Source organism: Lathyrus oleraceus, chromosome 4 (assembly GCF_024323335.1).
Source record: "Lathyrus oleraceus cultivar Zhongwan6 chromosome 4, CAAS_Psat_ZW6_1.0, whole genome shotgun sequence".
In the NCBI taxonomy this organism is placed as follows: domain Eukaryota; kingdom Viridiplantae; phylum Streptophyta; class Magnoliopsida; order Fabales; family Fabaceae; genus Lathyrus; species Lathyrus oleraceus.
In genome coordinates this window covers 276,588,659-276,614,992 of record NC_066582.1, presented here as the reverse complement: position 1 = coordinate 276,614,992, position 26,334 = coordinate 276,588,659, and the positions used below count along the sequence as shown (strand labels likewise).

The 26,334-nt window shown below is 42.2% G+C and overlaps 1 long non-coding RNA gene and 1 pseudogene across 1 annotated transcript; one reads left to right on the top strand and one right to left on the bottom strand.

The window, feature by feature from the left end:
• Positions 1-7,039: 7,039 nt before the first annotated feature.
• LOC127137086 (protein WALLS ARE THIN 1-like) overlaps positions 7,040-26,334 on the bottom strand; it is a 47,614-nt pseudogene continuing 28,319 nt past the window's right edge.
• Positions 24,405-25,387, top strand: LOC127075081 (uncharacterized). Its single transcript, XR_007786198.1, has 3 exons — positions 24,405-24,810; positions 25,055-25,124; positions 25,269-25,387. It is a non-coding gene; the product is annotated as an uncharacterized LOC127075081 (long non-coding RNA).

Below are 26,334 nucleotides of genomic sequence, written 5' to 3'. Positions count from 1 at the left end.
CCCAACTTGCAGAACTTCGTCTAACACATCATAACCCTTGTTCAACATTTTTACTGACTTTGTCATGTTATCATGTTTGGAAGTCAACAGAGTCACCTCATATTGAAGATCAGAGATGGTAGACATATATTTTTCTTTTTCAACCTGCAGTTGAGATATAATTTTCTTCTATTTTTCTCCAAGCTGACAAACTTCTTCACTTCTAATGCATAGTTCTTTGTAAGAGGCAGTCAATTCCTCATAGAATACTTCTTCATCACAGGAATCTTCATCAGATTCATATCTTCCAGTTAAAGCAGTTACATGTTTTGAAACTTCATCCTCAGGTTCACTTTCAGAGTTATCATCATCAGACCAAGAAATAGACAACCCCTTTTTTTGTTTCTTGAGATATGCAGGACATTCTGCTCTAATGTGTTCAAATCCTTCACACCCATGACATTGAGTGCCTTTACCTTGATTAGATTTCTCTTCTATTCTTGTTCTTCTATGAAAGTCATTATTATTCCTGATGTCAGATGGGATGTTCTTGATATTTGGTCTTGACTTCCTGTCCATTCTCTTCAGCACCTTGTTGAATTGTCTTCCAAGCATTACAATAGCATTAGTCATTCCTTCATCAGTATCCAACTCACATTGGTCCTCTTCATCTTTAATGTTTGATACAAAAGTTATGCTCTTGTTCTTCTTTTCAGATCTATCACTAATACTCAATTCAAAACTTTGGAGTGACCCAACAAGTTCATCTACTCTCATGTTGCTGATGTCTTGGTATTCTTCAATGGTTGTCACCTTCATGTCAAACTTATTAGCTAAGGACCTGGGAATATTTCTAACCTGTTTTTCTTCTGACATCTTTTCTCCCAAGGCACTAGATGAATTTTCTATTTCAAGAATATGTTGGTGTAAGCCCTAGAGGCCAATACTTTTGGTACTTGTATCGAATTAATTATTAATATTAAAAGGTTTTTTCTTTATTATGTTTGTTTAATAAAGTCCCAATAATAGCTAGTTCGTTTAATGTATCAAGTGTGACTTGATCATGAGATCCCATTAAACATAAGGACAATATTCTTAAAGTATCTGTAGTCGAGATTTGTTGTGAAGTGGAATAACATTAAAGCATTAAGACTATTATGTATATAGACTGATGATCACATCTCATGGATCATGGATAAGGAGTTATAAAATCTTAAATATAGGTATGAATATTAGGAGTAATATTGATACTGGAGTGACCCGATATGAGAATACTACATAGAATTTTATGCAAAGTGTCATAAGTTATTCTCATGGTGATAGTGGTGTATATCACCCTTCGACCTGAAACCATTATGGACCCTAAATTTAGAGTCGAGTGCTTTATTGCCGATCAAACATTATCCGTAACTGGATGACCATAAAGACAGTTTATGGGTAATCCACGAATCATACTGAGGTACATGAGTGACCTAGATGGAATTTTCCCATCCCACGTAACAGGATAAATGTCTAAGGGCCCAATATTGAACTGGACAAGGATGACATGGTTTATGCCTTATGTTAAATATAGGCATAAGGACAAAAAAGGTAATTGTATACACAAGTATTATCTCAAAAAGGGATTTCTTAGATCACATGACATTTTCGTATCTTGGGTAGCAGTGATGTGTTTCTAGATACCTCTCACTATTTATTATGTTAAATATGTGATTTAATATAATTGCCAATGTCGCAAAAACCTACAGGGTCACACACAAAAGGACGGATTGATGAAAGATAGAGTAAATAAGGAACACTATAAGGTACGATGCACTTAAGTGAATTGTAGAACACCATAAGGTACGGTACACTTAAGTAGAATACGAAATATGTAAGGTACCACGCGCTTAAGTGATTTTCGGTATACCATAAGATATAGGCCACATACACTTAAGTGGGCTTTTTAGCTTGCAGCCCACACAAGTGGTTTTGTAAATAGAACCCTTGTGAAGAAGCATTTCACTTGATGAAATTCCGTTTCTCTCTCTCTCTCTCTCTCTCTCTCTCTATCTCTCTCTCTCTCTCTCTCACTCAAAGTCTTCATTCGTAGCAGCTAACACTAAGACTGAAGGAATTCGTTCGTGTGGACTGAGTAGAGGTGCTGTCACCATTCAACGCTCGTGGTCACTTCTTAGATCTGCATCAGAGGTTTCAATCGCCACAAGAGCTAACCGTTTCTACCACTGATCATGCGCATTCGTAAGGATCACTAAAGGATTTTTTGAATTTTTGCTGCGTTTTGGATCACAATTTTCCTTCAGTGGTATCAGAGCCACTTACGAAGCCATGCATCTTATAGTTGTTTATTTTCTCTATTTTCTGTATCAATATGATTAAAAGACAAAATGAATTAAATAATAAACGAGTAATTAAATTTGGCATCATGTGTGTATAATTTGGATGATTGATGTTGAGTATTCTTTTGGAATTCGACGTTAGTATGATGAAGCAGCGATACATCGATTGTCCATAGGTTAAACAAATGAGATCGATCAATTTAAATATATGATATAAGTAATTCTGATGCAAAATATGGTATATATGATATACTGTTTCTATTTTGTTTATTCAAACAGTTAATGATTTTATTCCTTTGAGCGATTAATGGTCATTTTCTTCAGAATCCGAAATTAGTATGAAATTGTTGCATTATGGTTCATGACGCTACAAGGATTGTGTTGGCAAAGAGTTATGAGATTAGGGTTGTGACTCCATAGGAGTTTTACTTTAAAGAATCAATTGTTGATGCGAAAAATGATGTTGATTTCAAATGTATTGTTCATTAAAAGAATTTTTGCATAGTGTGATCAATCGCCGAAAATTTAATTTAGTTTATTTAATTAACATAATTTAAATTAATAATAATAATGTGCTTGTTATTATTGTCTTGTGGTGATCAGTTATGGCCTTAAATTTCCTTTATTTTGTTTTTGGGATTTTAAAATACGGCCTGCGTGTCATGCCTCTCTTTTAATCTCTTAATGTAACTTCTTTTCTCATCTCACTCCCTTGTATGTAAAACGAGTTTCTTTTATGTAATGCAATGTTATGAAGAAAGAGAAGAATACAATATCAAATGAAGACTGTCGCAACCCGAAAAATACAGGAGGTGCGAAAAAAACAACCGGCGAGAAAGAAATGACAGAAGAGTCGCCACCGTGCGTTATTTATCCCAAAGGAGGGAAAGGAAACGCTCGAAGTAAATCGGATAAAGGAAAGGAAAAGACAAGGTCTCGCAACCAAATCTTGGGTTCAGGAGTCGATTATGCGAAGGGAAGGTATTAGCACCCCTACGCATCCGTAGTACTCTACGGGATCCACTCTTGTTTGTTCTTGTCTAAAGGGTGTGTGTTTATCTAATGTATTATTTACTAAAAGAAAGGGTCAAAGAAAATGACTCGCACGGATGTCGCATCCATTGCATACGTATCTCATCTGAATATGAGAATCAGAGTCTTCGTAGCTCGGCTACCTAGGGGTTAAGGATAAGTGTGCTCGCTAAGACATCGCGTCTTATGCCTACGTATCTCATCCGGAATGAGAATCAGAGCAAAAACGTAGTTCAGCTAACTACGGGAATAAGGGTCTCGATTGCAACTAGGGCAAGAGAAAGGGAAGGTCTCGATCGCAACGAGGGCGAGAGAAAAGATCGCAATAAGGGCGAAAGCAAACAAAGATTAGTTGTTAGTCGTTAGTCAAACTCGGCAAGACATCGCATCTTGTGCCTACGTATCTCATCTGAACATGAGAATCAGAGTTGCCGTAGTTCGGCTCACGCACGCCGAAACAAACACACGCACAGACGTTGAGACGTCAAAAACAAACACACAGACAGGCAAACGTGGAATCCGAACGCCAATCGCTGGACATACATCAGATTCCGAACCAAACAAAACCACACTGGAAACCAGATTCCACTTGATGGACTTATACCGGACTCCAAGCACACAACAATAGGATACGAAATGCCAATCGCTAGGCTTACATCCATATCCTAACACACACAAGAAGAAACAAGCAACAAGTTACTAAGGAGTCGGGAACTCGAGCCTAGCAACTGTCAAGAAAACACACACAAAAAAGGAAAAGGGTGCCCGGAGAGATCTCGTACGACCTCCTGCCTACGTACCTCATCTGGTATGAGAATCAGGGCGACGTAGTTCCCCTACATAGGGATTGCCATCTGAATATGGACTTACAAAGGAGAACACCAGTTGTGTCAAAGGAGAGTGGGCAATGTGTTCACGTCCTAGCAGTAGGTGTCGCAGCTCGCTGAATCGAGTCTTAGGCAGTTACCTCTTTGCAATAGAACGGACTACATGCCACGAGATTGGAGACGCTCGGAAAGGTCTTGAAGTGGGGAAGCTCTGCCCTAGAGTTGTCATGCAATATGTACTTAGGTGTTTAGGATTTACAAATGGGAATATCTACCTAATGTTAGCATGCAAAGAATATGGGAATTCTACCTATGTTATCATACAAAAGAATAAGGGAATCCTATCTATGTTATCATACAAAAGGGTTCTACCTAATGGGTGCTACCTAATCGGAACAAGAATCGACGAATGGAGCAAGGAGAAGTGTTAGGGATAAGGGTAGATGGCGACGCATGAAGCAATCGACTTACAAGGTTGATGGCGATGCATAAAGCAATCGGCTTACAAGGTTGATGGCGATGCATAAAGCAATCGACTTACAAAAGGGTGGATGAATACGTGCTGGTTCTGTTAGGTTTTGAAAAAATGATTACTCGACGTTGGATCGAGGTTTTGATCTTGCTTTGAAATGGTTATCGAATGCTCATTTTTATTTCTTGTATTAACAGATGAATGAAGAATGAAAGAATATTATACATTTCATGGGAGAGGGATACATTTGTTATGAATGGGGATTGTTCATGGCAAACAAACAATAATAATACATGCCTCAAACACCATACAAGTAGGCCACAGTTAATCAAACAAGTAAGATATAAACAAGTATATAATCGAATCAAATAATCAAAGAATGAAATAATGAAGCATTAAACAATGTATGAGTGTAAGTGCAAAGGAACCGGCTCATTGTAAGAAAGCCCAAGAGTAAGCTATGTGAGGTTGACGGCGATGCTTAAAAAGTAATCGACTTACAAGGGTGTGAAAAATGGGCTCGATATTAAATCGGGAAAAGTATGATTTTTATAGTTTTCAAATGGTTTCGAACGCATGATGCAATTAAAAGGAAAACAAATCTATGTTATTAAACAATAATAAAAAACTATGAATAATAAAGCATAAACATAAAAGAAAATGTTAAAAGAAAAAAAACTACACATAGGGGTATCGAACCCACCACACAAAGGGAGATGAGACTCCTTCCCCTCCACCCGGCCATAGGCAATCAACTATTAGACTAACAATGACCAAACATATAAACAAGAACAAATAAAAAGAATAATAATAAAAAGAAACTAACTAAAAAAATGAAATGGGCCGATGGAGTATGTCAAACCCAAAGCCCACGAAGCAGTGGCCATATCACAATGCCAATTGTCGGCATTTATGATGGGTGGCTGTAATAGAGAACCAAGCAAGTCCCAACGCTAAAGCCAACGGTCAACAATAAATGGGTGCAATCATTTCAAAAAATGGAAGAAATTAAAACGCAAAGAAAAAGGTTTAAAGCAGAAGTTTGTAATGAAAAGTAAAAAATCACAACCTCTTCCCTAAATGAAAACCATTATTTCCAGAGAAAACAAACCTTCTCGATTTAAGGAGATCCACAGACGAATAACCGCGACACCAACGAACGTCGGCGACGAAAATGAGACTCAACCGGAAAGCAACGAACAGAACCAGCTACGAAGAAGTCACACGGCAATTGGGGCGGCGGACGCTTGCACCTTTCACTCTTTCACCGATCGATTCCACTCTAATGCACTAAAACTCTCCTCCCTTGCCTCCGATATGAGCTTCAATCCATGGTGGTAACAAGGTCTAGTGTTCCTTAGACTTCTCTTCTTCTTAATTTTCGCTAGGGTTTTGCTGTTTTCGCCTTCTCGCCGTCAAAAAATTCTTAGGGTTTTTTCTGTTTGGTAGCTTTTAATTCCTCCTCCGATTAGGTTTTTTTCGTTTTCGAATTCTCGCCGTTAATTTTTTGTCCTCTGCTTTGATTTCTTCTCTTCCTATTTATATCTCCTGATTAGGGTTTACAATTTTGTCTTTGGTGATCCCAACAGGTGTTTCTGCCAAAATCCCTTTTTTGTGCTCAGTTGGGGATTCCCCTGTTTGATGTTAACTTCGGAAACGGTAACCAATCTACGTACTTTCGTCTTCGTTTTTGTCCTGATGCCAATTTTGGGAATTTTTGGATTTCTAACGCTTTACTGGCTATTATGTGTTACTGCAGTGAATTTCTTGTAACCTCCAGCTAATTCAATTGTGTTACTGCAGTGAATTCAGAGTATTGGGGAGGTTGTGGATGAGGTCGAGTTCATGCAGAGATGATTCTTTTGCTGCAGCTTTCATGAGCCCTTCATCATTACAATTTTAAGGCCAAATGCAGGTGCTAGCATGTCTAAATAGTTATGTAAGCTCAGATGACTGTATGATTGCAGCTGGTAGCAGGTTCTTCTTTTCATCTTCACTGGTTTGGCATGGTTTCACCTGGATTATTACAGCAAGCTATGGTCATGGTAATTTGGCTTGATGCAGGTGGGTATAGTCATAGTATGGCAAGGCAAGCTGGGTCGATGACTTGAGTTAGCAGCATATGCTTCCAATGAGGAATGGGGTTGATGATTGTAGGCTTAATGTTGCTCAATTCTGCAGCACACCTTATCCATGTATTTCCACTCGCCTAAGTTCAACCTTGGTCTGGTTTTACACAGCAGTGTTCCCACAGGTATGTTACTAGGTTGTGTTTGGTCAATTAGCATTGGATGGCTGTTGCAAATGTTAGCTGAATTGGACTGCTATGCTTATGATTAAAAGGTCATTACTTGATGATGCAATGTTGTGGTTTTCCAACTGCTGCAGGAGGACTCTACAATTGGTCCTTGCTTTGAACCATAATATTCATGGCAGAAATGATGCCGATAAGAATGTTGTGTGTTGGTGCATATTCACTGCGGGGTTATGGTCTGCTGTATAGGTTGCAGGGTGTTGTGATTCTGCACAAGAGGTTAGGCATTGGTTTGTGGGCATAAATATGATGTGTGGATTTTGCATTGGCAACAACAGCAAGCAAGGAAAGACAAGGTTCAGGTGCCTGCAGCCATGGTAAGCTTTGCCATCTTGCTGAGTTTTGGATTTAGCCAGGCTTCATTGTGCACTTCAAGGTATCTCAGGCCATGTTTATATGGTTGTAGGACATGTCTTTGGATGAAGCAATTGCAAGCTGCTCTTTAGTAAATTTCTTCACTTTTACCCCACAAAACAAAGTATAGTCCAGCAACAATCAACACTGCACCAATGATCCCTCCCAAGTAGAACTCTTCTCCTGAAGCAATAGAAGCCATAATAGCAACAACAAAAGTTTGAACAGGTTGATACACAGCAACAAACACTGGACCTCTTCTATTAATACACCATATTTGTACTGCAAAAGCAATTCCAGATGCCGCCACTCCGGCGTATAGAATGGTGAAAGCTTCGCCGCCAGAGTGGAATAACCAAGCTTGAGCATTTCTTTCGCAAAGCAAAGCAATAACAAGAAATTGCAAGAGACCGAAGAAACACGTATAAGAAGTGACAGAAAGACGAGCAGGGTACTTCTTAAGGAGAGGTGCTTGAAACACAAGCCAACCAGACCAAGACAAACAATGACCAATAAGATAAACACATCCAAGTGTCCAGTTTTTTCCTTCAGCATCACTCAAAGACCATGTTCCAAAATCAAACATTGGTGTTGTTGTTACCTCTGTTATCAATGTTGCAGTACTATTTACGTGATTACTTGGAGTATATATTGTTGGACCCTTGTATAATTTAATCACAGTTGCACCAATTACACAGAATATTGTTCCTGCCACTTTGGCCAATCCATTTTTCTATTCAGTCTCACTTGCTCTATTCTTAATATTACTGCCATTAGAAATGTTATAGCAGGGACAAAATTTTGTATTGCTGATTTTTTTTTGCTTCTCTTGAAAGATTGGAGAATCCAAATCATGAACTTGTAACAAAGTGAAATCATTGGCTTTGTCAGTTGAAATTGTAACTGAATTTGGTGCCATCAGTGAAGAATAAAAATGAAACCTTTTTATTTGTGTCAAAACCAAAAACTGAATTTTGACCAATGGCAATGGAAGATTATCAGAGATTTTTCTTCAACACTAAAGGGTCATGGTTATATTATTACAGGTTTTTTTTTGTATGTGTGATTGGTTTCTGAAAAATGAATGAAAGAAAATCAGAGAGATTTGTTATGGAATTTTGTGAATAAGAGAGTATGTTTAGAGCGAGAGAGAGAGAAGAAGCTCTTCAGTGTTGTTTTACCACATGTAACAGTACCTTTGGTGTAATTTGGATATGGACATGGGTTTATTTTAGGGTTTTCGGATTTGGGTTGACTTTGGTCAAAGTTGACCAAAAAGTCAACTGTTGACCAAAGTCAACAATTGGTCAAAAGTGTCAATTTTTGTATTTTTCTTGCATGGAATCATATGTACTGGTTTAAACATGGATGAAATAGATTGAAATGGATTAACAAATGGTTTGAAGTTGGTTTCCAAATTGTTTTGCCTTATGACTTGAATGTTTGACTTTGAAAAGAACATGACTGATAATGCACATGAACAAGGCCATGATTTGAGACCATAAGGTCAGGGTTTTGACATAGTATCCATGAACCAATAACATGACTAGCAAGTGGCTCGAAACACAAGAAGCTTGGTTGTTCAGATGACCAAGACCATATATGCATTAACAATCACATGAACAACACCATGACTTTGGATCAAGACCAATCCTCATATAAAACCAAAGTAAGGTTAGGCCAAGCATGCTAAACAAAAATAAAAAACATAAAAAATTCAAGACCAAAATTGGGGTATGACAGTTGCCCCTATTTAAGCGTCTTCAACTAGAGAATATGAAGAAGGACGTTCTTCATATGACCATAGTGGGAGATGGTTAAATATTAAGAAGACCAGGATTTTGATCCTGAATCCCCATGAAATAATTAACAATGCCTGTCAGAATCGGCAAAGAAGCAATCTCAAAAGAAGAATCCGTCTGGTACGGTGAAAATCGGCCTGAGTACCGAAACAGAAAGTTGACCTGGATACCGAAATAAATGGTAGCACAAGAATACCCATGGCCTGAACGCCGCACATTAGTCTGAACACTAAGCATCGGAATATGAGAGTATCAAATGTTGGTCTGATCACCGGAAATCTGGCCTGAATGCCACAAGTTGCATCGACCTGAATGTCGGAAACTTCTTCGATCTGAATATCGGAAACTGGCCTGAATGCCACTTCGGTCTGGATACCGGAAAATTGGCCTGAATGCCACAAGTTGCATCGACCTGAATGTCGGAAACTTCTTCGATCTGAATATCGGAAACTGGCCTGAACGCCACTTCGGTCTGGATACCGGGAACTGGCCTGAATGCCACTTCGGTCTGGATACCGGAAACTGGCCTGAATGCCACAAGTTGCATCGACCTGAATGTCGGAAACTTCTTCGATCTGAATATCGGAAACTGGCCTGAATGCCACTTCGGTCTGGATACCGGAAAAACTGGCCTGAATGCCACTTCGGTCTGGATACCGGGAACTGGCCTGAATGCCACAAGTTGCATCGACCTGAATGTCGGAAACTTCTTCGATCTGAATATCGGAAACTGGCCTGAATGCCACTTCGGTCTGGATACCGGGAACTTTCATGCCTGTCAGCATCGGCAGGAATAGGGAACATGATAATGGAGGTGGCACGTGGGCCAACGACCCATGCTGGGGATAATAAGTCATGAACAACCTTCAGTCTGAGCACTGGAAACAAACTTCTGGCTTGTCACTTGGGATGCCGAGAATGTTTTATGCTTACATGCGTATGTTTGAATTTTTCAATGGCGTAATGCTCCATGAGAATGGAAATGCTACGCGATTTGGGAGGATGCAATGCAATATGATTCTACATGCAAGGATGCGAAATGCTAGGGAAAATGCCAAGCCGAAGCAAGGAATCCTGTTGGGGAAATGACCGGTCGCGCGGTGTTCTGGCAATGGCGAGATACCGAGGCTCTGACTGGGGAGAGAATGGCACTGAAAACCTGTTGTTGGGGGAAGTGATAGTGGTTCTGGCAACCATAATCTACGAGAGATGACTCAGCAGGGGGGGGGAGCAAACACCGATACAGTACCAAGGTTATGCTTCTAGGAAAGAGATCATCGATCTGGGATTGAAATCCTCGATCTGGCATCGAACTCTGAGGAGCAGCTGCTTCTGCTGGGAAGATACAGTCCGGTACTGTCAACTCCGCTGGGGAGTGTAGCCTGGCACTGTCAACTCTACTGGGGAGTGTATAGTCTGAAGCACATGTTAACTCCGCTGGGGATATACAGTCTGGCACTGTCAACTCTACTGGGGAGTGTATAGTCTGAAGCACATGTTAACTCCGCTGGGGATATACAGTCTGACACTGTTAACTCCGCTGGGGAGTGTACAGTCTGGCACTGTCAACTCTACTGGGGAGTGTATAGTCTGAAGCACATGTTAACTCCGCTGGGGATATACAGTCTGACACTGTTAACTCCGCTGGGGAGTGTATAGTCTGAAACAACCGCTTGGGGAGTACAGTAGTGAGAACCTGCTGGGAATCTTAGGGAAATGCCCCGAGTGCACCTGTTCTGAATAGATGATTCAGAGTACTTAAAATTTACAGCAATTTTAAATGTTCATTGAGCATGTACCTGTAAAGCTCTTATGTTTCATGATGCAATGTTTATCAAAAATTCGGACGTCATTTTTGCAAACAAAACAGTAAAATGAAAATGAACATAGAGATGTACTGAATAACATGATTTTATTGATTGAATGGCCTCTGAATAGGCATTTACATCAGGAAGCAATCCCTGGAAAGAGGTAATCGCACAGAAGATAAAAACAGAAATTAATTTAATGGCAATGTGAAATGGATTTCTATTGGGTTCCAATTCTGCTATGGCTTGCTCGTCTTCAAGATCCTCCAGGTGATCAGCCTTCTGAAAAGGTGATTAGATTGTTTTCTTCCTTTTGAAAGTTTCCAGTCATCGACATGAGATGAGATTCAGAACTAACTCAGAACGCAGTCATTCGCTAAATCCCTAACTTTTGCCTGGATCGCCCTTTTCGGGTTTTCAATCCACCGGGATACCCATTTTTGCCTAAGTTGCCTTTTCAGGTTTTCAACTTATCGGGTGTACGATCTTTTCATTTTTAAATCCCTAATTTTTGCCCGAACCTTTTCATTTTCTTGGTTCGTCAGGATGCCCATTTTTTGCCTGGACTGTTCTTTTTACCGTCCAGCGGGTCTATCTTATGCGAAGTATTTTTTAACTGCGTCTGAGTTTACCGAGGAAGTGAAGTCTTCACCATCCATCGTTGCAAGCATTAAGGCCCCTCCATCAAAAACCTTGGTGACAATATAAGGTCCCTCATAGTTAGGAGTCCACTTGCCCCTGTGATCTGTCTGAGGAGGAAGGATCCTTTTCAACACTAAATCTCCGACTTGGAAACAACGAGGACGCACTTTCTGGTCAAAGGCTCTCTTCATCCGACCCTGATACAACTGCCCATGACAAATGGCTGCCATTCTCTTCTCTTCGATAAGACTCAACTCATTGAACCTTGTCCGAATCCATTCAGCTTCATCTAGCTTGACATCCAACAGGACTCTTAGAGAAGGAATCTCCACTTCGACAGGCAGGACCGCTTCCATACCATACACAAGGGAGTAAGGGGTTGCCCCGGTCGATGTACGTACTGAAGTGCGGTACCCATGCAAGGCGAAGGGTAGCATCTCGTGCCAATCTCTGTACGTAACGACCATCTTCTACACAAACTTCTTTATGTTCTTATTTGCTGCCTCAACAGCACCGTTCATCTTAGGACGATAAGGGGATGAATTGTGATGCTGAATGTTGAAGTTCTGGCACAACTCCTTCATCATTTTGTTATTGAGATTGGAACCATTATCAGTAATGATTCTTTCAGGAACCCCATAGCGACAAATGATTTCTTTCTTGATGAAACGGGAAACCACATGTCTGGTGACATTCGCGAATGATGCTGCTTCGACCCACTTGGTGAAATAGTCGATGGCAACAAGGATGAAGCGATGCCCATTGGAAGCAGTCGGCTCAATCTTTCCAATCATGTCAATGCCCCACATTGCAAACGGCCACGGCGAAGACATCACATTCAGAGGATTCAGCGGTACATGCACCTTATCAGCATAAATCTGGCATTTATGGCATTTCCGAGCATACTTGAAACAATCTGATTCCATGGTCATCCAGTAATAACCCGCTCCCAATAATTTCTTAGCCATTGCATGTCCGCCGGCGTGAGTACCGGAGGAGCCCTCATGAACTTCCTGCATCAACATGTCTGCTTCGTGTCTGTCCACGCATCTGAGCAAAACCATGTCGAAGTTCCTCTTATACAGCACATCGTCTTTGTTCAAGAAGAAACTGCCTGCCAATCTTCTCAAAGTCTTTCTATCATTGTTGGATGCCCCTGCAGGGTACTCTTGATTTTTCAGAAAGCATTTGATGTCGTGATACCAGGGCTTGTCATCGACTACCAGTTCAGCAGCAAACACATACGCGGCCCTATCAAGGCGCATAACATCGATCCTAGGAGCATGGTTCCACCGACCCACCTTGATCATGGAGGATAGAGTAGCAAGAGCATCTGCCATCTGGTTCTCATCACGAGGTATATGATACAGCTTTACTGTTGTGAAGAAAGTCAATAGTCTTCTCGTGTAATCTCTGTAGGGGACCAGAGTAGGCTGGAGAGTGTTCCAATCACCATTTACTTGATTGATCACTAGGGCTGAATCTCTGAAGATGTCCAGAGTCTTGATTCTCAAATCAATGGCTTGCTCAATACCCAAGATACAGGCCTCATACTCAGCTTCATTATTGGTGCACTCGAAGGTCAGACGAGCGGTGAAAGGCATGTGGGCACCTTTCGGAGTAGTAATGACAGCGCCAATTCCACTTCCTCTGGTATTGACGGCCCCATCAAACATTAAAATCCACTTTTCATCTGGATCAGGTCCCTCCCCAACAACTGGCTCTTCACAGTCTTTCATCTTGAGGAACATGATGTCTTCATCTGGAAAATCAAACTTCATCGGCTCATAGTCTTCAATCGGTTGTTGAGCAAGATAGTCTGACAGAATACTCCCCTTGATGGCTTTCTGGGATGTATACTGGATGTCGTACTCTGTCAGTACCATTTGCCAACGAGCAACTCTTCCGGTGAGAGTTGGCTTCTCGAATATGTACTTGACTGGATCCATCTTGGAGATCAATAAGGTTGTGTGAGTCAACATATATTGTCTCAATCGCTTAGCAGCCCATGCAAGTGCACAACATGTCTTTTCAAGCATTGAGTATCTCGACTCGCAGTCTGTGAATTTTTTACTCAGGTAGTAGATGGCATGCTCTTTTCTACCTGTCTCGTCGTGTTGACCGAGAACACAACCCATGGAATTGTCGAGTACTGTCAAGTACATAATCAACGGTCTCCCTGGGACTGAAGGCATGAGGATAGGAGGATTCTGCAAATACTCTTTTATCTTTTCAAAAGCCCTTTGACAATCGTCGTTCCACCTGATAGCCTGATCTTTCCTCAGCAATTTGAAAATTGGCTCACACGTGGCTGTTAGGTGAGAGATGAACCTTGCAATGTAGTTCAACCTCCCTAAGAAACCACGGACTTGCTTCTCCGTTCTTGGCTCAGGCATTTCCTGTATTGCTTTCACTTTGTCAAAATCCACCTCAATCCCTTTTCCGCTAACAATAAAACCCAGCAATTTTCCAAATCTCACCCCAAAAGTACACTTGTTCGGATTAAGCCTCAGCTTGAATTTCCTTAAACGCTCAAACAGCTTCTGCAGATTCACCAGATTTTCTTCTTCTGTCTGAGATTTGGCAATCATATCGTCCACATAAACCTCGATTTCATGATGAATCATATCATGGAATAGAGTCACCATAGCTCGTTGATATGTTGCCCCAGCGTTTTTCAGACCAAACGGCATCACCTTATAGCAGAAGGTGCCCCATGGGGTTATGAAAGTTGTCTTCTCCATGTCTTCTGGTGCCATCTTGATTTGGTTATAGCCAGAAAAGCCATCCATGAAGGAGAATACCGAGAACTGAGCTGTGTTATCCACCAAAACGTCGATGTGAGGTAATGGGAAATCATCTTTAGGGCTAGCTCTGTTCAGATCCCGGTAGTCGACACACATCCGTACCTTTCCATCCTTCTTAGGTACTAGAACGATGTTGGCGACCCATGGCGGATAATTGGTAACCGCTAGGAACCCTGCATCCAACTGTTTCTGCACTTCTTCCTTTATCTTTACAGCCATCTCTGGTCTTGTTCTTCTGAGCTTCTGCTTGACCGGAGGACAACCTTCTTTGAGAGGCAAGCGGTGTACCACGATGTCTGTGTCAAGCCCTGGCATATCCTAATAAGACCAAGCGAAGACGTCAACATACTCTTGCAACAGTTAAATCAACCCCTTCTTCACATCATCTTCCAAAGCAGCCCCTATCTTGATTTCTTTCTTGACGTCTTCGGTGCCAAGATTAATCACTTCAGTAGACTCTTGATGCGGTTGAATGACCCTTTCCTCCTGTTTTAACAGCCTGGCAAGCTCTTCAGGGAGTTCACAGTCTTCATCACCCTCTTCTTCAGCGTGGAAGATTGGATTTTCGAAGTCAAAGCGAGCCATAGCAGAACTGTTATCAATAGGATCCGGTGATGTGCATCTGCATGAGTGATGCTATGTGCTTATGAGTGTGAACAGTGAGTGAAAACTAAACAAAACATTGCCAAATACTTTTACTCTTTTGAAATTTTGAAAACTGTAAAAATAGAAAAACAGTGAACAAGATTTTGAATGCAAAAGACGTCCTTCATTTATGATAAACAATGCAGGTATTCACATAGATGAGCCCTACAATGAGTCATTACGCCCTGGGCGGAACGCAAGACTTGGACATGCATGAATAAACAAAGAAAAAATTACTCCTTTAGAAGAGTGACTTGGACAATTTCCTCGGAAGACCAATTGTTGATGACTTCACCAGGGATCCTCGGACGCACCCAGTTGTCGATGTCGCAATCACTATCTCCATTTTCATCGTTGATCGCAGAGATCTGGCCATATTGGATGACGCCAGCACTGGAGAAAGTAATCGGCCCCTGACGAGTCTGAAATGCTGAAGTTGTAGAAGTCAGCGCTGGTTGATACCCAATCCCGAACTTGTCGTCTTTCATCGGTAACTCCAACAGACGTCCCCAACCGGGAGCAACACCTGAATCCACCAAGGCTTGCGCCTGCTTGAAAGATGAGATGGGGGCTCCTGCTTTAGCCCCTTCCACCGGAGCTGCGTCCTTAATCTGCACGGACTCAAAGGCCTGACAGAGAGTCTCTTGAATTTCACCTTCCACCTCTACATACTTGAATGTAGATAGGTTACTTACCAGTATGTCCTCCTCACCACAGACGGTGACAATTCTTCCATTGACTGGGAACTTGATCTTCTGATGCAGTGTTGAGGAGACTGCCCCAGCATTATGGATCCAAGGACGACCCAGAAGGCAACTGTACGAGGGACTGATATCCATCACATAGAATACGGTGTTGAAGGTTTGTGATCCAATCTGAATTGGTAATTCCACCTCTCCAAACACCGACCTCTTAGAACCATCGAAGGCTCTCACCATGAGATCGGAAGGTTTCAAGATCAAACCTTCTACTTCTAACCTTGACAGGGCTCTCTTGGGTAGCACATTGAGAGAGGAACCTATATCCACCAGAACATGTGATAACACAGTGTCTTTGCATTCCATTGAGATATGCAAAGCTTTGTTATGATTGCGTCCAGATGGTGTTAAGTCAGAATCAGTAAAGCCCAGCCCGTTGCTTGCATGAACATTTGCAATGATCCCTTCTAGCTGGTTTACTGAGATCTCCTGAGGCACATATGCAGCATTAAGGACCTTCAGAAGTGCCTCCCTGTGTGCCTCTGAACACAACAGGAGTGAGAGAATGGATATCTTAGACGGCGTCTGAATCAACTGAACGACTACCTTGTAGTCGCTTTTCTTTATAATTCTTAAAAGCTCGTCCACATCCTTCGAGAAAGTAGGCTCTGAGCCAGTCTGGGGTGCAGAAGTGCCCTCATTTACGACTTGCTTGCCTTTGGCCTTAGCCGCGGCATTAACACTATCAGCTTGGGTAACGGGTGGCGAGAATAGTCTGCCACTCCTGGTGAATCGCCCGATTCCACCAACATTGTCCACTGCGGGACCTTCAACTTCGAGTTCAGACTTTTGACCTTCTTCTACCTTCAAAGGTCGTTCCACCCCATGATCGTGTGTGTATACACTCCCCCCATAATGCCACGGAATGGCCCTTTCACTGGTGAAAGGTAAAGGACTAGGGGTTGTGATTGTCATAGCGACCGGTCGCACTGGTGGCACTGGTTGTGCTTCTGGCACACTGATCTGATTAGTCGGGTAAAAGATGGTGATAGTAGCGACATCATAGTCATACTCGGGAATTTCATTCATTGAAACAAAAACATCCGGAACACCGAAATCAAGTTCAGTTACATCAAGATCAGACACATTGTTTGGTATATCAGCAACAACATTTGAAAAATTAAATACATCAATAGGAAATACACAATCAGCAGAAACAACATCTGTGAATTCTTCAACAGCATCTTCAAATACCTCTTCAACTACCCCTTCAGCAAACTCTTTGACAGACACGTCTTCAACTTGGAGGGTACCATTGTCAAGCAAGACCTGGATACCCCGTTGCAGTTTCAAGCAACCCTTCCCCTGTGTAGTGCAATCCAAACAACCCTTCCCACAACCGGGGAAAACATCGGCCTTCAGCAAGCATTCCTTAATTTCCAACAACGGAGTCTTCAACTTCAACACATCCTTAACAGACTTGGCTTCTTCCTCCAGCATATTAACGTTTGCACCACCATGCTGCGACATGGGATTGTTGACGACATTAGGAGCCGGTGCAAGGTTGATAGCCTTTGAATCTATGAGGTCCTGAACTACGTGCTTAAAAGCTTTGCAGTTCTCGATATTGTGGCCAGGTGCCCCAGAGTGGAAACTACACCTAGCATTGGCATCGTAACCCACCGGAAGTCTACCAACCGGAGGAGCCAGAGTGCATAGCTGCACAAGTTGTAGCTGTTGAAGACTAGCAAGCAGTTGAGCGCACGACATTGGAAGAGTGTCGAAACGCCGGTCCATCATCCTCTGCCTCTGCTGATAGGCGGGTCTGTTACCTGGTTGTTGTTGTTGTTGATACTGAGCTGGCTGACGTTGTGGTTGTTGCTGATACTGAGTTTGCTGACGTTGTGGTTGTTGTTGTTGTAGTGGTGCTGCTGCTGGAATGGTCACAACCGCAACATACGGTTGTTGATGATAGTTTTGAAAATTATTCCTCCTATTTTGATATGAAGACACAGAATTCACACCCCCTTCCCTTTGCTTCTATCCTCCCAAAAATGGCTTCTTTACCCCTGATGAAGATCCACCTCCATTGTGGCTCTTGTAGGTCTTCAGGTAATTCTCTACCCTCTCTCCGGTAGAGACCACATCAGCAAAAATGGAGGCATTGCACCCCACCAGACGCTCCAGGTAAGGTCCAGGCAACGTATTCATGAACATGTTGGCCATTTCCTTTTCCAACATGGGAGGTTGAACACGGGAAGCTGTCTCCCTCCAGCGTTGAGCGTACTCCCTAAAGCACTCATTGCTTTTTAGAGACAGATTCTGGAGTTGAGTTCTGTCCGGGGCCATGTCTGCATTATACTGGTATTGCTTCACAAAAGCTTCCGCCAAATCCCTCCAGCAACGGATGTGGACTCTATCCAACCTCATGTACCATTCCAGGGATGCCCCGGCTAGGCTGTCCTGGAAGAAGTACATGAGTAGCTTCTCGTCATCAGAGTATGCAACCATCTTTCGGAAGTAGGCTTGCACATGGGTCTTCGGGCAAGAGCTACCATTGTACTTGTCGAAGATTGGGACTTTGAACTTTGGTGGGACCCTCACGCCTGGGACCAATCCCAAGTCAGAAACATCTACCCCCAGAGGGTTTTGTCCTTCTACCGCCTTCAGCCTCTCCTCTAATCTCCTGAACATGGGATCCATGCCATGGCCCATGCCAAAGTCTTCCGGCAGCAAGAACTGATCATCTTGATCATCGTGGATGGGTTGTTGATCGAGGTTGTTATGTGGGATCGGGACAGGCCCCGGTCCATTAACCTCTGCATTTGGAGGATCAGTCACGACCTCTGGTTGAGTAGTTGCGGGATTCCTTTGTATCATTTGTCTAATCTCCTGCTGTCCCTGCGCTACTCCCTGAACCACGTCCATGAACTGGTTCATGCGGACCCTCATCTCAGCAAGTTCTGCTTGTAGACCCTCCATAGCTTTCTGCTGGTTTCTGCGGGTTCCGTACCGGTGGATTCCTGAATCAGCTATCCTGCTAGTGGAACACCAAATAATATGAGAACACCGCGGCGACACCTGTTATGCAAGAATATGCAAATGAATATGTTAATGCAATGACATGTTTATCCCTTCCAAAAAGGTATTCTACCCCCTTGATTCCGGTCTCACGAGAAGATCGAGCCGTAGATAAACTTCGGAGATCAAGATGCAATAGAGAGCAGGTCTTCATAAAGATAAATTCAAAGAGAATGGCCTTAGCCAATAGTACATCAAAAGAGGATTTCCACAACAAGCCTGTGGATCATCACCACACAACAACAAAGCAATAAGTAAAAGGAGGAGCAATAATCAGGACTCAGCCTCCTATGTACAATCCATGAGGACTGCTCCTCACCTTAGCCAACAATGCTATCGTGTCAGGATGATCTGGGAATTCTATCAAACGTCGGATAAGCAGATTCCTTTGGTGAATAACTCCATCAAACTCGTTGATGTGCTCTCTGTAGTAATTCCCATCATCTTCTCCGAATACCTCTTCAAGTTTGGATTTCTTCAAACCTGCCAACACCTTAAGTTCTTCAATCTGTCCTCGAGCCTCATTGAGTTGATCGGTGACGTAACCATTGGTAGAACGGGCGCACAGAAGCTCATTGTTCTTCTCCTTCAGCAAAGTCTTCAATTTCTCCATCTGACCAGTCAGTTCGGTCACTATCTCCTCCTCCTTTGCCTTCCGAGAAGTTGAAAATGCATCCCATCGCTCTTGCCACCCTGCGAATTTACCATGAGCATCCATTAATTGTTGCTTGACTCGCTTCAACTCATAACTGGATGATCCCAAGGCCTTGTCTGTCTTCCTGAAGAAGTCCACCTCCACAGCTAATTTCCTTTCTGCTTCCCCTTGCAATCTGACGGCTTCCCCCTTCTGATATTCTGCCTCATGGAACTGATGCATATAGTCTTGCAACTTCACACTTAACTCCGAGTTTTCAATTTGAAGCTCTTCCATGGCTTTCTTCAATTTGTCATACTCCTCTCGGCTCGTCATTGTTGACTGCGCAGGAGTAGGTGGATACAAAGGTTCTTCTATAGGAAACGGCAGACCCAACTCTTTGACTCTTCCTTGAAGCCACTCTCCATACTGAGGGTAAGTTCTACAATCTCCTTTTCCAAGCACAGTTCTTCCTCTCTTGATCACCTTGAGCCAGGCCTCAGCTGCCTTACGGGATACAGCCAAATCAGGCGAAGAATGGAAAAACAGAGATTCTTCCACATCCTTTTCCAAAGGCGGAGTTCTTAAAGCATATCCAAACTGTCTGACTGCTAGAGAAGGATTATAGTTGATTCCTCCTCTTCTTCCTACCAACGGTACATTTGGGAAGTTCCCACAACTGTGAATAATATCCGCCTGAAGCAGGCTCCGGTCAGACCACCAAGAAATATCTTCAGCTCTCAACCCCATCAATCTCTTCGACCAACTCAATGAGTCCTCGACATCAATGAACGCTCCTGATTTGGGTAGGTGGGAACTGAACCACTTACAAAACAAAGGCGCACAACAATTCACCAATCCTCCTCTTCTGTTCTCATTCCTGTGATGCACCGAAAGAAAGAAATCTCCCAACAAGGTCGGCACTAGATTACCCAACACAAAAAGGCGTATTGCGTCTACGTCCACAAATTTTGCCACATTAGGGAACAGGACAATCCCATACACACAAAGAGCCAACACAGCATTGAAGCCCCTCTGGTCACCATCTTCAAGTTTCTTCTTTGCTTCTCCCAGTAAGAAACTCAAATGAAAACCACTGACTCCTCCCTTCTGACACATATTAGCCTTCAAGACTGATTTCCCCAAATATGTGGTCGAAGCAACCATGCTGAGATCGGGCAGAAACTCAGAACTGTAGAACAATAACTGTGACTTGATAGGAACTCTGAGAAAACTGGCAATCTCCTCCAAAGTAGGGACCAAAATATAATCCGGGAATGTGAAACACCTCAATGGAGGGTCATAGAACTGCAGCAGTGTGAATAGAGCATCATGTTGATCCTTGGAAAGAACCGTGACGAAACTTAGGATCAAACCGTAATCCTTTCGGAATCCTTCTAGAGAATCATGATCCATTAACTTCATCAGTTGTTGAATAGGCTCCAAACAAACCATTGGAAACTTGTAGGCGACATGTCTCTTTCTGCCAATATCCATCTCAGGAGAACCAGAAAACCCCGACCGGAATCAAGAAGAAGATGTAAACCCCCTAGAAATGGATAAACATGTGTTAAATGATATGAATGCAGAATGATGTGATGCAATGCAGTGACATGGAAATTGGGACTGCTGTATCCGCTCGAACATATGTCGGGTTGCACTGTCTGAAGAGAAAACCCACTGAAGAATAAGATCAAAACTCTGCTCCAGAAAACCGGGTTGGTTGGAGGTTAAGGTTTCCTGAATTTAGCCCGCCCCTCACTGGTAGGTTCTAAGAACAGAAGTTTGTCAGCTTTAGCCCTTCAGTCGAGAATAATACGTTTACTACTGAAGGTTTAGCATTATTACGGGATAAAAGACCTCTGCTGACTCCCCTCAACAGGATATCCTAAAGCAAGTTCCCAGTCTCGGGGTCCTCGGATTGAGCAGCGAGAATGCGCCCACCAGAGCTAACATAAACGCGTCTCGGAGGAGAGGCCTCGACTGAGTTCTCGGGAAATGGTCACCAGAATCGACGATTTCTAAAGGAATATCTGTCGTTATGGAACACCCATAGGACAAAACATATCCAACAGAAACCTCGTATGGAATGTGGGTCTCATGAACGACTTAACGTAGCAACATACCACGCAAGCCTCATGACTATCCACTCTAACACCTATGTGTACACTCAAGCCTGGGTAATGGGCTTATCTCTCATAGAACAGTCCCAACCCAACAAACAAACAACCCATAGAACCCACAGATACAACAAACATATGTACATGAATGCAATAAGATAAAGCAGGTAAATGCTGAAAATAAATAACTGTACAAAAGAATAAACACCCAACAAACAAGAAACCTACAAAAGCTAGGAGGGACTCGCTTAGGGAAACCACGGTACTCAGCAGAGTCGCCAGCTGTCGCAACCCGAAAAAAATACAGAGGTGCGAAAAAACAACCAGCGAGAAAGAAGTGACAGAAGAGTCGCCACCGTGCGTTATTTATCCCAAAGGAGGGAAAGGAAACGCTCGAAATAAACCGGATAAAGGAAAGGAAAAGACAAGGTCTCGCAACCAAATCTTGGGTTCGGGAGTCGATTATGCGAAGGGAAGGTATTAGCACCCCTACGCATCCGTAGTACTCTACGGGATCCACTCTTGTTTGTTCTTGTCTAAAGGGTGTGTGTTTATCTAATGTATTATTTATTAAAAGAAAGGGTCAAAGAAAATGACTCGCACGGATGTCGCATCCATTGCATACGTATCTCATCTGAATATGAGAATCAGAGTCTTCGTAGCTCGGCTACCTAGGGGTTAAGGATAAGTGTGCTCGCTAAGACATCGCGTCTTATGCTTACGTATCTCATCCGGAATGAGAATCAGAGCAAAAACGTAGTTCAGCTAACTACGGGAATAAGGGTCTCGATTGCAACTAGGGCAAGAGAAAGGGAAGGTCTCGATCGCAACGAGGGCGAGAGAAAAGATCGCAATAAGGGCGAAAGCAAACAAAGATTAGTTGTTAGTCGTTAGTCAAACTCGGCAAGACATCGCATCTTGTGCCTACGTATCTCATCTGAACATGAGAATCAGAGTTGCCGTAGTTCGGCTCACGCACGCCGAAACAAACACACGCACAGACGCTGAGACGTCAAAAACAAACACACAGACAGGCAAACGTGGAATCCGAACGCCAATCGCTGGACTTACATCAGATTCCGAACCAAACAAAACCACACTGGAAACCAGATGCCACTTGATGGACTTATACCGGACTCCAAGCACACAACAATAGGATACGAAATGCCAATCGCTGGGCTTACATCCATATCCTAACACACACAAGAAGAAACAAGCAACAAGTTACTAAGGAGTCGGGAACTCGAGCCTAGCAACTGTCAAGCAAACACACACAAAAAAGGAAAAGGGTGCCCGGAGAGATCTCGTACGACCTCCTGCCTACGTACCTCATATGGTATGAGAATCAGGGCGACGTAGTTCCCCTACATAGGGATCGCCATCTGAATATGGACTTACAAAGGAGAACACCATTTGTGTCAAAGGAGAGTGGGCAATGTGTTCACGTCCTAGCAGTAGGTGTCGCAACTCGCTGAATCGAGTCTTAGGCAGTTACCTCTTTGCAATAGAACGGACTACATGCCACGAGATTGGAGACGCTCGGAAAGGTCTAGAAGTGGGGAAGCTCTGCCCTAGAGTTGTCATGCAATATGTACTTAGGTGTTTAGGATTTACAAATGGGAATATCTACCTAATGTTAGCATGCAAAGAATATGGGAATTCTACCTATGTTATCATACAAAAGAATAAGGGAATCCTACCTATGTTATCATACAAAAGGGTTCTACCTAATGGGTGCTACCTAATCGGAACAAGAATCGACGAATGGAGCAAGGAGAAGTGTTAGGGATAAGGGTAGATGGCGACGCATGAAGCAATCGACTTACAAGGTTGATGGCGATGCATAAAGCAATCGGCTTACAAGGTTGATGGCGATGCATAAAGCAATCGACTTACAAAAGGGTGGATGAATACGTGCTGGTTCTGTTAGGTTTTGAAAAAATGATTACTCGACGTTGGATCGAGGTTTTGATCTTGCTTTGAAATGGTTATCGAATGCTCATTTTTATTTCTTGTATTAACAAATGAATGAAGAATGAAAGAATATTATACATTTCATGGGAGAGGGATACATTTGTTATGAATGGGGATTGTTCATGGCAAACAAACAATAATAATACATGCCTCAAACACCATACAAGTAGGCCACAGTTAATCAAACAAGTAAGATATAAACAAGTATATAATCGAATCAAATAATCAAAGAATGAAATAATGAAGTATTAAACAATGTATGAGTGTAAGTGCAAAGGAACCGGCTCATTGTAAGAAAGCCCAAGAGTAAGCTATGTGAGGTTGACGGCGATGCTTAAAAAGCAATCGACTTACAAGGGTGTGAAAAATGGGCTCGATATTAAATCGGGAAAAGTATGATTTTTATAGTTTTCAAATGGTTTCGAACGCATGATGCAATTAAAAGGAAAACAAATCTATGTTATTAAACAATAATAAAAAACTATGAATAATAAAGCATAAACATAAAAGAAAATGTTAAAAGAAAAAAAACTACACATAGGGGTATCGAACCCACCACACAAAGGGAGATGAGACTCCTTCCCCTCCACCCGGCCATAGGCAATCAACTATTAGACTAACAACGACCAAACATATAAACAAGAACAAATAAAAAGAATAATAATAAAAAGAAACGAACTAAAAAAATGAAATGGGTCGATGGAGTATGTCAAACCCAAAGCCCACGAAGCAGTGGCCATATCACAAAAACAGGAAAAAGTCAAAAGCCCAACAGTCACCCTAGCCGCATGGCTGTTGGGTGACGGAAGCAGAAGAGATCTCTCATGACCATGCCAACTGTCGGCATTTATGATGGGTGGTTGTAATAGAGAACCAAGCAAGTCCCAACGCTAAAGCCAACGGTCAACAATAAATGGGTGCAATCATTTCAAAAAATGGAAGAAATTAAAACGCAAAGAAAAAGGTTTAAAGCAGAAGTTTGTAATGAAAAGTAAAAAATCACAACCTCTTCCCTAAATGAAAACCATTATTTCCAGAGAAAACAAACCTTCTCGATTTAAGGAGATCCACAGACGAATAACCGCGACACCAACGAACGTCGGCGACGAAAATGAGACTCAACCGGAAAGCAACGAACAGAACCAGCTACGAAGAAGTCACACGGCAATTGGGGCGGCGAACGCTTGCACCTTTCACTCTTTCACCGATCGATTCCACTCTAATGCACTAAAACTCTCCTCCCTTGCCTCCGATATGAGCTTCAATCCATGGTGGTAACAAGGTCTAGTGTTCCTTAGACTTCTCTTCTTCTTAATTTTCGCTAGGGTTTTGCTGTTTTCGCCTTCTCGCCGTCAAAAAATTCTTAGGGTTTTTTCTGTTTGGTAGCTTTTAATTCCTCCTCCGATTAGGTTTTTTTCGTTTTCGAATTCTCGCCGTTAATTTTTCGTCCTCTGCTTTGATTTCTTCTCTTCCTATTTATATCTCCTGATTAGGGTTTACAATTTTGTCTTTGGTGATCCCAACAGGTGTTTCTGCCAAAATCCCTTTTTTGTGCTCAGTTGGGGATTCCCCTGTTTGATGTTAACTTCGGAAACGGTAACCAATCTACGTACTTTCGTCTTCGTTTTTGTCCTGATGCCAATTTTGGGAATTTTTGGATTTCTAACGCTTTACTGGCTATTATGTGTTACTGCAGTGAATTTCTTGTAACCTCCAGCTAATTCAATTGTGTTACTGTAGTGAATTCAGAGTATTGGGGAGGTTGTGGATGAGGTCGAGTTCATGCAGAGATGATTCTTTTGCTGCAGCTTTCATGAGCCCTTCATCATTACAATTTTAAGGCCAAATGCAGGTGCTAGCTGTAAGACCCCAATTTTGGGCCCTAAGATCCCTCATGGCCCATATCATATCATATCATGGCCTCAAGGATCATTGCATGCCCTAGCTGCCCTCCTAGTGGGTAGATTGCCTTGTGAGTGTGATTCCTGATCACCAAGCATGCCTTGCATTTGTATATCTTTGCCTTTCATATGTTTATTTACCAAAAAGTACAAAAATATTGTCAGTTTAACCTTGTTGCTTGCAGTTGAAGCAATCATCAGCAATTAGGTCAAAGACAGTCAACAGTCAGTCAAAGCAGTGGATGGTGGCCATTCTTGCAGAATTTGGGCACCATGATCAATAATCAAGAGTTCATATAACTTGGGACATCATTTGAAGTCAAGGTCTCAAGGGATTAGGGTTTGAAATTCATCAGAAGTGGTTCAATCATGCAAAACCCTAGAAAGGTCAACAGAAAGTCAAACTTGGTCAACTGTGGATTTAATCAATGATTTGATGGATGGAATTGATTTGAAGGAGTTCATTCATGCTTATATAAGCCTCATATATCATGCCAAACCTCATCATGGAAGAAAATAAAGTCAAACAGAAAATTTCCCAAAATAGAAAGTGGACCTGTAATTTTAACTGCCAAAAATGGAAACTTCTTGATCTTAAACTTACATCATGATACAAGCTTCAAATGAATTTTTGCCCAACATGAAAGTTGAAGATCTTGTTCTCCCATTTTCAAAAAGTCCAAGAACACCCAATTCCCATGTATGGTTGTCAAGATATGATCAAATCATTTTCACAAAATCTTGAACATCAAAGGGCCATATCTCTCAAACCACAAGGCCAATTTTGGTGGGGTTTTTTCCTACAAACCACATTTCATCTCCTCTTTCCAAAAATATAAATTTCATGCACCAAAACCTTGCCAATCAAAATGGCATTTTTGGACTTGTTTCATTTAAATTCAAGT